A 12,511-nucleotide genomic window follows, 5' to 3' on the forward strand; every position below is an offset into this window, starting at 1 on the left:
AGAAGTTCAGAATATTAACAGAATATGTGAGTTGAAAGAGGCACCTTGAAAAGACTAAATGTATTAATAATACACGTGGAAAAAGGAGATGAACTTTAGAGTAATAAATGAAAATATTTTTGCAAAATTAAAAAAAAATAAGTTTGTCAATCCTAAAGTAAGATATGCCTATTTAATACACAGGCATACAGAACACTAAACAGATAGAACTAGAAATAAATTCTCATCATCCCAAAATAATTAGTGCACTAAATACCGAGATACAAGAAAGGATACTGAAAGCTATAAGAGATAAATATCTAGTCAGATATGAGTTCAAGCCATTCAGAATAGCAGATGATGTTTCAATGAAAACTTTAAATGCAGGAAAGGCTTGGAATGATATATTTTAGGTATCAAAAGATCATATCTACTATATCCAAGCAACATACTCAACAAAAATATTAGTCATCATAACAAGAGAAAGAAAAAATTAATGATATCTTAATAATGGAGAGTGGACTCATGTTTGGATATGGTCCTGACTTGTTTCCCAGCTCCAGCTATGGTTCCCAGTCCACTGAGCAGATCAGTTAGCCAAATCAAGAGCAGTTGGTTTCCCACCATGGCTATGCAGCACTATTGCACTTGTGTGAGCATCACAACAGGTTATTTGCTGGTAAGCAGGTTAGACCATCAGTTGCTTGGACAGATATTGGCATTCACCATCCCCCTATTTATTATCATTCTTGAAGTATTAATTATAATGATAATAAATGATATATGTATATATGTAAGTATGTGCATATATATATATACATATATATATATATACAAATTTGAAAGGAATAATTCAAATATCCATTTGTTCCCCAGTCCAAAAAAAGAAAAGAAAAAAAAAAACACTAACAGTTTGGATCAGAGCGTAGGAGCCATCCTATTTTTCATGTCAAGTACCTCACCTCACTGCCAAAGCAAGATATTTCCTTACAGCAAGAGGATAGAAAAGAAAATGTCCAAGTGAATGGAACTATGAACAAGCAGATCTTCCCACTGCAATATCTGACAAAGGAGACTTAGCACAAAAATAAATGAAAAGTTGTAAAGAAGGACACTACACTGAGTAAAGCAATAATCTACCAAGAGGATATTACAATTACAAACATATATGAACCAAATAAAGTGTACCTAATTATATGAAACAAAATATCCAGAAGTAAAGACATAGATAAATCCAGATACAATAACACTAGGCAATTTCAGTACTCCATCAAAAAATACATCATTCAGGTAGAAAACAAACAAACAAAAAATAATGGTGTTAAATGCCACTGTATATCAAATAACCTAACATTTATTCAGAATATTCCACCCAAATACTAAAAAAATAAACATTCTACTCAACAGCAATTAGAATGCTCTCTCAGCTAGGTGGCATATTAGAATACAAAACAATTGCTTACATATTCATAAAAACTGAAATTATGTCAAGTATTTTATTGAACCCCATTGCAAAAAAGCTAAAACTTAACAACAAGAAAAAAAATATGGATAATACACAAACTCTTGGAAATTAACAACACACTATTAAACAATGGACAGAAAAAAATAGGAAAGAAGCACAACATTCCTGGAACTGAATGAAAATCAAAACAGCCTCTCAAAATCTATGGAACACAATGATGCCAGTCCTAATAAGATAAGGATTCATATAGATCTAAATAAATACATTACAAAACCAGGAAGAGTTTCAACAAATAACTTAATGATGCACCTGAAAGCCTTTGATTAACAAGAACTAACCAATCCAAAAGTTACCAAAGGGATGATTTAATCATGATCAGGTCAAAAATCAAAGAACTAGAAATGAAACAACCAAACAACAACAAAAACAGGTAAAAGAATTGACAAAAAAAAGAATTGAATACTTGAGAAGATAAACCATAGTTAAAAACTCTTAACCAAATTAACTAAAAGAAATAGAAAGAAGATGGTGATCAGCAAGGTTGAAAATGACATGACAACAAGCAGCAATAAAAATGGGATAATCTGGGGCTGGGAAAATGGTTTAGTGGTTAAGGCATTTGCCTGCGAAACCTAAGGACTCTGGTTTGATTTCCCAGGACCCATCCATATAAGCCAGATGCACAAGGGGGCACATGTGTCAGGAGTTCGTTTGCTATGGCTGGAGGTCCTGGCATGCACCTTCTCTCTTTCTCTCCATCTTTTCTTCTCTCTCTCTCTCCCTCTCTCTCTCTCTCAAATAAATAAATATATATTTTTTAAATGGGATAATCTTAAGGACATACTTCAAAAGCTTATACTCTACCAAATCCAAAAGATATAGAAGACTTCCTGCATGCATAGAAACTAATAAAGTTAAACCAAGTTAAGATAAATATTTTAAACATTTCTATACTAAAGAAAAAACTTGAAGTGCTAATTAAAATCTACCAATCAATTGGGGCTGGCGTGCACAACGAATCTTAACCTTGCGCAGCCTGCAGGCGCTTCCGGGCCACCAGTTTCCCTGCCTTCCACCCCCGGTGGGCTCAGCGGATTCAGCGGGCTTAATCTGCACAGCACCTCCTCCATGTTGACCAAGCCTCTCCTGGGTAAGGGGAGCTTTGGCACCATCTTCGTGGGACACCGTGTCACAGATAGACAACAGGTGGCCATCAAAGTATTCTCCCGAAATCCTGTGCTGGGCCTTGTCAGACTCAGTCACATGCCCACTTGAAGTGGCACTGCTGTGGAAAGTGGGTGTAGGCAATGGGCATCCTGGTGTGATCTGTCTGCTTGACTGGTTTGAAACACCAGAAGGCTTCATGCTGGCCCTTGAGCGACCCATGCCTGCCCAGGATCTTTTTGACTACATCAATGAGAAGGGCCCATTGGGTGAAAGCCGCAGCCACAGCTTCTTCACCCAGGTGGTGGCAGGTGTCCAGCACTGCCATGCGCGTGGAGTTGTCCATCACGATATCAAGGATGAGAACATCCTGATAGACCTATGCCCGGGCTGTATAAAACTCACCGATTTTGGTTCTGGTGTCCTGCTTCATGATGAACCTTACAAGGACTTTGATGGGACAAGAGTGTACAGCCCTACAGAGTGGATCTCTCGACACCAGTACCATGCCCTTCCAGCCACTGTCTGGTCACTGGGTGTACTCCTCTATGACATGGTGTGTGGGGACATTTCATTTGATAGCGACCAGGAGATAATGGAGGCTGAGCTCCACTTTCCTGCTCATGTTTCCTCAGATTGCTGTGCCCTAATCCGCTGGTGCCTGGCTTCTAAACCTTGTTCCCAACCCACACTGGAGGAGATTCTGCTGGACCCCTGGATGCAATCACCAGCAGACAAAGCACCCATCAGTCCCTCCAAAGCCCCTGCTTCCCTAGGCCCAGCCAGGATCTCACTACTTGGAATCTCATGGTTATGCCACAAGAGAGAGATGTGTATCTGTTGACCTGGTCATACAGGTTGTTTAAAATCCCAGTATTGCTAAGAACAGGGGCTAGGGATCAGGGCTCAGAAGATCAGCCAATTCTGCCCAGTTTCCATCCCAATTCTGTGAAGGATCCTCCCAGAGCCTGTGGTCCATTATTTGGGAAAGAGGAATTCCTTGCTTCTGTAAAAGATGTTTATTTGGTTGGAGTTCCTTCCCTTTTGAGCCCTAATACTCTTATTCTGTCATTGTAGTCCCTACACTGGCACCTCTTAATACTACCACCACAAACTTAGACGGTTAGCTCAAATGCTCTCACTTGGGCGAGGGTGCTTTCTTTAAAATACCCCGGCAGCTCTTACTTTAGCTAAAGGGCCCTTAACTCTAGCACGGGGTCCCATAATCAGTCAAGCTGCTTTTCTGCCTCAGCCCAGAATTGCTTATTCTGGGGGAGGTAATGCCCTATTGGTATCCCAGGGCCTTTTGTGTGTGTGTGTGTGTTTTATTTTTTCTTTTGGTGATTTTTGGTGAGGGGACCCTATTGTTATCCCAAGTGCTCTTGTTCTGGTGAGAAGAACCTTACTTCCATAATTTGGGGAAGGAATGGGAGATGGACACTACCGGACACCACCAGAGGTGGATGGTTGCGGGGAGGGAATGGGCTGAGGGAAAGAAGTCTTGCTGTTTGTTCTCCTGGGGTCCTCCCTCTCCCAACTTTACTGCCTCCTCCTGAGCCAGGTTTGTCCATTTGCTAAAATGTAAATAGCCTTGTACTGGAGGTAGGAGAGAGCTACAGGTGTGCCCTCCTGTCCCTTCTCCCCTTGTCTGGATTATTTAAAAAGCCATGTGTGGAAACCTATTTAATAAATAATAAAGTCAGAAGTGACTGGCAACAACAACAAAAAATCTATCAGTTAAACCATTCTATTTCAGATGGGTTCAATGAAGGATTCTATAAGACCTTTTCTAGAAGAACTGAAAGTACTGTTTATCAAATTATTACATAAAATCAAAAGGAAGGAATACTCCCTAAACAATTCATAATGGCAGCATTACACTAATAACAAAACCAGGTAAGGACACAACAACAAATAGGACTCTATAAGCCAATATCACTGATTCAAATAGATACAAAAGTTCTCTATAAATACTTGAAAACTGAACTGAAGAGCATATAAGAAAGATCATCCAAATTTATCAAATGGTACATTACATAAATAAACTTAATGACAACACTCATATGATTAATTCAATAAATGATAAAGGGCCTGTGACAAAATTCAATGTAATTTCATGATGAAAACATTGGACAGAATTGGGATGGTGGGAAAATAAAGGTAATGTATAACAAACCAATAGTCAACATCATAGTAAATGGCTAAAAAGTGGAAACATCCCCACTAAGATCTGTACAAGGCATAGGCATTCAGCTTCCACACTATTTATTATCAAGTTTTAGGTACAGTGATAAGACAAAATAAAATAAAATAAAAGTTACATAAATTTGAAAGGAAGAAGTCAAATATCCTTTTATTCAGATAGTGTTATTCTTCACTTATGATACACTAAAGACTCCACTGTAAAACTCCTAAAGTATCTGATTAACATAAATAATATAGGTTATTGGCAATGATCCTAGTTGCTCAACAGAACTAAATAGTAAGACCCGATTATTATAGAAACTACAACTTTCATTTATAGGACATTGAGAAATCAAACTATAACTGAGCTGCAAATCTCCTCCCTTTGGCTAGCAGTCATATTGTGCTAAAGTTCTTTATAGGCTGCTGGAGGAGAAAAGTAATGGGCATGGTGGTGCATGCTTTAATCATAGCTCAGGGGAGGCAGAGATAGGAAGATTGCTGTAAGTTTTGGGTCACCCTGAGACTACATAGTGAATTCCAGATCAGACTGGGTAAGATCGAAACCGTACCTTGAAGGGCCAGTAAATAAATAATTATTTTCATTAAAAAGTAAAAAAATAAAATCCTAGTTCCATCCTGCTTGAGACATGCTCAATCAGCCAAGCAAGATAGTGGAACAGTAATGGAATGAATATTAATGAGGTAACAAATTCCTCTTTCAATGGGTCTAAGGTCTACATACCATGTTTTGTACTTAACCATGCCTTATCCTTGAAAACCTAATTGAAAGCTTTTGACTAAGAAAGTCATAAACCCTTAGTGGGGGAAGCTATTACTATTATTTAAATAATTGGATATAATACACTCACCACATAGTTTTGTAAATATTTATATTATGTGCCTGTCCATCGATCAGTGCTGGTTTCACAGTTACAGAGAAGATGCTTTTCATAGAAGACAGTAGCAAGCCTTAATACTTGAAAAAGTGCATGAGAATAAGCAGCTATTGAGTACTCAGCACTAAAAGAGACATTTTTAGCATGTCCTTCAAGTATTAGGAAACATTGTGTAAGATGGAGTAAAAATAATGAAGAGCTAGATTTTTCAGGAAAGTTTGAGACAGTGCCCTCTGGACATGAAGTGACTGCCATATTCAGGAGCTCATAGCAGTAGTCAGCTGTTGTTACCACCCATAAGACCTGCACCATATTGAGCCCACTAACTTTTTTTAAAATTTATTTTTATTAGTTATAGACATACTTAGCATGGAAACAACACATGCTGGTAACATCCTTTCCCTCATCATTGTCAAATGGAGCATTCGCTATTAGTGATGCAGGTTATCCCCATGGGGATTGTGGATTGTGCCTTGTGGAATCAGCAGCCAATTATTGGGGAGAGGCAATGCTTTGTTCATGATGTCCCAAATTGTGGCCCTAACAATCATTCTGCCCCCTCTTCCATGAAATTCCATAAGCCATGTTGAATATGTTTTAAGTCTACCTCAGTGATGGTATCTTAGGAGCCTCTGGATCTCTCCTTTGGTAGTTGTTGAGTGTCCTCAGTGTCCATCTCCTTCACCCTTAGGCTAATATCAGGTTCACCAATAAATAGCATTCTTGCTCATTTCCTCAATTCCTCTGTGGTGTCAGCTGGATCTAGGCTGAAGTACAATGGGTGTAGTCCCTCTTATAGGCCAAGTTCAGTGGAAGCTTGATATTGGAGAGCAAAATCATTGTTGGAATATGATTCTGACTTGCTTCAAAGTTCCTGATGTGGGTTCCTTTCCACTGAAAGGATCTGTTAGCCAATCCAAAAGCAGTTGGTTACCCACAAAGGATATGTGCCACTGTTGCACTTGTGTGAGCATCACTTCAGGTTGTTTGTTCCTCAGTATCCTAGACCTCAAGTTGCTTAGACAGATGTTGCTCACTTGCTCACAGTAGGTCATGTAGCAACTTCCAGCCTTAGATGGGCTAACTGTCTGGGGCCTGGCTTTCTTCTGGGTTCCAGCCAGGTCTCTCCATGTTCCATGCTGACAGCATATGGTGTCTTCAGCAGTAGGTTATTACCTTTAACCTCTTGTGGGTAGTCAAGTACTTTGACAGAAGTCTGTCTTGTTCTAGTGGACCTTGTAAGTCTGTCAAATCAACTGCTTATTACGGGAATTTCAGGCCAGAGCCAAGAAAAAGAAAAAGAAAAAAAGAGAAACTTAAAGTTAGACTTCATCCCACCCTCTCCAAGGCCCTTCTTTTCAGGTGCACCCCTCAAGGTCCTGTTGCAGGTTCAACCTGTTAGTCTATCTGCCAGTATATAGGTTTCTATGGTACCATTTCAATTTGGGTTCAGTTTTGTTTTTCTCTCTCCACCCTTCCCCTACACCAAAGCTCTACTCTCCCTATTGTTCAGGCTTCTAGTTGTCAGCAACTTGAACTCCAGAGGTGTTTCTTTTGCTGGCGTAACAGGTATGTCAGCAACTCGATCCAGATCCAGGTTAGGAACTGCAGATGAGTGAGACCATGTGACAATTGTCTTTCTGTGATTGTGTGAGTTCACTGAGTATGATCTATTCCAATTTTGACCGTTTTTTCTACAAATTTCATTGTGTCCTTTTTTTTCTCACTGAAGGGTTGAATTCCATCATGTAGATATCCCTCATTTTGGTTATCCTTTGTCCAGTGATAGACACCTGGGTTGATTCCAGTTCTTAGGTATTATGAAGTCAGCAGCTATAAACATGGTTGAACAAGTACCTCTGTACTGAGGCATGGGTATTTAGGGTAGATTCCCTGTAAGGAAATAACAGGGTCTGTCGGTAACTCTATATTCATCCTTTTCAGGAGTCTCCATATTGGTTTCCATAGTGGTTGTACTAGCTTACATTTCCACCAACAGTGAATGAGGCTTCCTATTTCTCCACATACTGGCCAACATTTATTGTCATTTGATATTTTAATGATTGTTATCCTTACTAGAGTAGGGTAGACTCTCATAGTTGTTTTAATTTGCATTTCCCTGATGGCTAAGGATATTGAACATTTTCTTAAGTGTGTTTTCTTCACTTGTATTTCCTTCTCTAAGAACTCTCTATTCAGTTATCTTCCCCATTTTGTGAATTTTTTTTATTGTTTCAATTTATGTGTTCTTTGTAGATTCTAGGTATTAGGCCTTTTTCAGTTATATAGTAGGCAAAATTTTTCTTCCATTCTGTGGGTAATCTATTGGCTCTGCTTATAGTATAGTTGTCTGTGCAAAAACTTTTCAGCTTCATGAGATCCCATTGGTTGAGTGATTGTTTATGTTCCTGGGCTACTGGGGTTTTGTTCAGGAAGTCATTCCCCACTCCTCTATCATGGAGAGTGCCTCCTATGTTTTCTTCCAGTAGTCAAAAAGTTTCAGACCTTATATTGTGGTTTGTAACCCATTTGGACTTGATTTTGTGCATAATGAGATGTGTGGGTCTAATTTCATTTTTCTGCGTATGGTTATCCAGATTGTCCAGCACCATTTGTTGAAGATGCTGCCTTTTCACAGGTCTATGTTATTGGAGTCTTTGTCAAAGATCAAGTAGCTGTAGTTACTTGATGTAAAGTCCAAGTCTTTAGTTCTGTTCCATTAATCTGTTTTCCTGTATTTATGCCAGTACCATGCTGCTTTTGTTGCTATAGCTTTGTAATATAGCATTAGATCAGGTATAGTGCTTCCTCCAAAGATGTTTCTTTTGCTGAGAATATGCTTAGATATTTGAGTCCTACTGCTATTCCATGTGAATTTTGAGATCATTTTTTTCTATCTCTGTGAAGAATCATGCTAAATTTTTTATTGCTAATGCATTAAGTCTGTATATTGTTTTTGGTAGGATTGCTATTCTTCACAATATAAATTCTGCCTATTCAGGAACATAGGAGGTCTTTCTGTCTTCTCAAGTCCTTCTCAATTTCTTTCTTAAGCATTTGTACATTTTCATTATATATGTCTTTCACTTCCTTAGTTAGTACTATTCCAAGGTACTTATTTATTTATTTATTTATTTATTTTGCTATTGAAAATGGGATGTTGGGCTGGAGAGATGGCTTAGCGGTTAAGCGCTTGCCTGTGAAGCCTAAGGACCCCGGTTCAAGGCTCGATTCCCCAGGATCCATGTTAGCCAGATGCACAAGGGGCACACACGTCTGGAGTTCGTTTGCAGTGGCTGGAAGCCCTGGCACGCCCATTCTCTCTCTCTCTCTCTCTCTCTCTCCTCTCTGTCTGTCTGAATTTTATTTTAGACTTACATCCTAAAGGTTATCCAATTCTATTTGCACTTTGTTTACAAACATTTTATTTTATGCATGCATTAAGCTAGAGACATAAAGTTTCTGTGTCAGCTATTCAATGCCAACTTCCTATCTTCACTTGCCAATATAATACCGACCAACATATTGTTCAAAATGAATTTACAGTACTTTAATATTTTCACATATGATTTATACTATAATAATTTGCACAAAATTTAATATAAAACTTCCTTAGTTTAATGGGTTTACATAAGGTAATATTTGGAATGGAAATGTACAATGCCTGGGATTTCCCTCAATATAACTGGTGTCAGGGAAGAAAAGAAAATCGAGATAGAGCTGATTACTACTGGAGCTGAGCATTCAGCATACTGATTTTTTTATCCTCTGAATTCTACATCTTCAATTTTCCATATTATAGTTCTGCAATAATAAAATGTATTAAAATAAAGATATGGAATGAAAAGTAAGTAGGCTTCCAAAAATATTAACAAGAAAATGTATTAACTGCCTTGGAAATGATACTTCAGAGGTATAGCTATAAAAGCTTATTTGATATCTTTCGTTTAAAATAGGGGGAATAAAATTTTAGGTGCAATACAACAATGCATGTACATGAGATATTCTTACTTCAAATTGGAAACAAAGTGTAATGCCAAATAAACTAGATCAATTTATGAACCATGTGAAAATTTCATGAATTTATTGAGTGGGTAGGAGTATATGTTTTGTGTCATTGAAAGGTCATAATAAAATTTAATCCTCACAATGTCATTGCCTGAATTCTGGGTTAATAATCTAGGGCCACTTCATTTTCTCTGTTAGGTATATCACTGAGCTCCACATCTGCCTATTTTTGCCTTGCCAGTGAAAAATACAAACTGGAATATAAGAGAAAGGGTCTGGCTGCTTTAGTTCTGCCTTATCCAAGAACACCTCTTATCATATGGTGAAGGATTAGAGACATGCTTTGTACTACTACCACATTACTTTTAAATTTCTTCTATCACATTTTATCATATATGTATTCAAGATGGTATATGCACACACTGATTAATATATGTTTTTATCATTTGGAGTTAACCTATCCAAATATATGTGTTCAGAAAACTATACACATTTAGCATACACATAAATTTGAGGGGCAGAGGCAGGATCGTGAATTCCAGGCCCATCTGCAGTACATAGCAAGAACCTCTCTCAAAAACAAAATCAACTTGTGAATGCCCACAATACCAGCTCTCCAAGGTTGATGTAGGAGATGCTAATGTTCAAGGCCAGCCTTGACTGACTAGTGAGTTCAAGGACAGTTAAGGTCATGTTAAAAAAAAAAAAAAAGAACACATAATAAATAAAAATAGTGGGGTTGGAGAGATGGCTTAGCAGTTAAGTGCTTGCCTGTGAAGCCTAGGGATCCCTGTTGGAGGCTTGATTCCCCAGTACCCACGTAAGCCATATGCACAGGGGTGCGCATGCATCTGGAGTTCGTTTGCAGTGGCTGGAGGCCCTGATGTGCCCATTCTCTCTCTCTGCCTTTCACTCTCTCTGTCGCTCTCAAATAAATAAATAAAAATAAAAATAAATTTAAAAAGAAATAAAAATAGTGAATTACTGTAATGTTGGAGGTTTGAGTTAAAAGAGAGGCAAAGAAAATTCTAGGGTCATCAACATTCATATAGCTTACATTATTAGTAGTGGGGAGTTAATGCCTAAATGACAAGAGCTATGGAAATTTGTTTATGTAAGTTCAAGTTAAAAAATTTATTGACAAAACAGGAGCAACTTTCAGAAGTGGTGAAGGATAGACTGAGATAAGAGATCATTTTTCATTTAGGATTTGAAAGATAATGTTTAAAAATGAAAATCAAGACTGTCAGTATGAGCAAGCTATTTATATTTATGGGGTTAAACACCAAGCAATCTCTGAAAGTATAATTGTCGTAAGTGCTTGCCTCTAGCAAAAGAAATGCGAATGGAAACAGATGAGTTATGCAAATTGTGCCTTATTTTTGTCAGCTTGGCAATTATTGATTTTCAAGCCATAGAGAACAACAAACAACAACCTAAACCAGTCCTGCACAGGCTTTAGTTTCAGTTGTTTATGGAAAGAAGTGAAAAACAATTAGGAAATAAAAGCATTAGCAGCATTAATGGTTTTGCAATAATTCTTGAATATTCCTAGTATAGAGATTATATTAGTTTACTATGAACTTTATAGCAGATACAATGTAAACTTATTAACATACAATTCTATATATCAAAATCTGGCTTCCCACATATATCTTTGCATCTCTTAGCCAGATATGACAGAGTCCTTATATTTGGTACTTCTCTCACTTCTGCTTCTCAGACTCACATAATGACCTTGATCCAAACTGTTAAATCCTCAATGGGTTTGCTGTAAGATTAGCTAACTTACAAACTTCATTTTATCCAAAAAGTACCTATTTCTATATACTTTAAAGTATTCATAGTATAACCAAAGATCAGAGGAAATAAAACTATGGGAGATAAAATTCTTCCAAACATGGGGTTAAACTTCAGATACTATATCACCAAAGAATAATATAGTAAGAATCTGTAATATTCAGTTCTCAAGCATATTGAGTTTTAGACTTGAGATATACCATTTCTAAATTATCAAGAGGTAGAGGTAAAATTATGTTCTTTTTCTATAGATTCAAAGTAACTAGAACTAACTTCCTCTGCATAGAAATATGGGACCAGAATTTATGATATACCTACTAAATGTATTCTGCATAATAATGTTAGTTAATCCTATAAGAAGTAGGGCCACTGGGACCTTATGAAAAACACAGTGAAAAAAAAAAAGTTTTCCTATGATCTAAAAATTCCCCTAATCAATGGTTATTCACATGAACTGAAATAAGTATATAAAAGCAGCCTTCAGATTTACATGTTTATGCAACACTGTACACATGGCCAAACTGGAATCAAACTGCATTTCCACTGATGGATAAATGGATAAATAAAAAGGAAGGTACATATGTTTTATAATAGTACACATACATAAAATAATACATTTTTTTCTCTACAACAACATGGATAGAACCAGAAGGCACTATTCAATTAAATAAGCTACTCAAAGAAATAACACTATAATTGTGTAAGTTAAAAATAATTTTTAAAGAAAGAAAGAATAAATTAGTGACTACTAAAATGGTAGTCTTGGGAGGGAGAAAAGAAAAGAGGATCAAAGGATAGCGGGATAGCCTATTTAAGAGATATTTTTAATTTAAGTATGATAACTTTGGTTGATAATTATTGTTTGTTATAAGAGAACGGTAAAAGAGGTTGTTGAGTATCCTTAACAGAGAAAAGTAATAAATATATAAAAGAATAGATATGATAATTACTATGATTGGACCTTTACACATTTTATACATGTATTGAAATTTCATACTCTATCAAAAAAATT

The 12,511-nt window shown here is 37.0% G+C and overlaps 1 pseudogene; it reads left to right on the plus strand.

Moving 5' to 3' along the window:
• Positions 1–2,455: 2,455 nt before the first annotated feature.
• LOC101616533 lies at positions 2,456–3,452 on the plus strand (annotated as a pseudogene).
• The last annotated feature ends 9,059 nt before the right edge of the window (positions 3,453–12,511 follow it).

The sequence above is a fragment of the Jaculus jaculus genome, chromosome 6 (assembly GCF_020740685.1).
Source record: "Jaculus jaculus isolate mJacJac1 chromosome 6, mJacJac1.mat.Y.cur, whole genome shotgun sequence".
Taxonomy (NCBI): Eukaryota; Metazoa; Chordata; class Mammalia; order Rodentia; family Dipodidae; genus Jaculus; species Jaculus jaculus.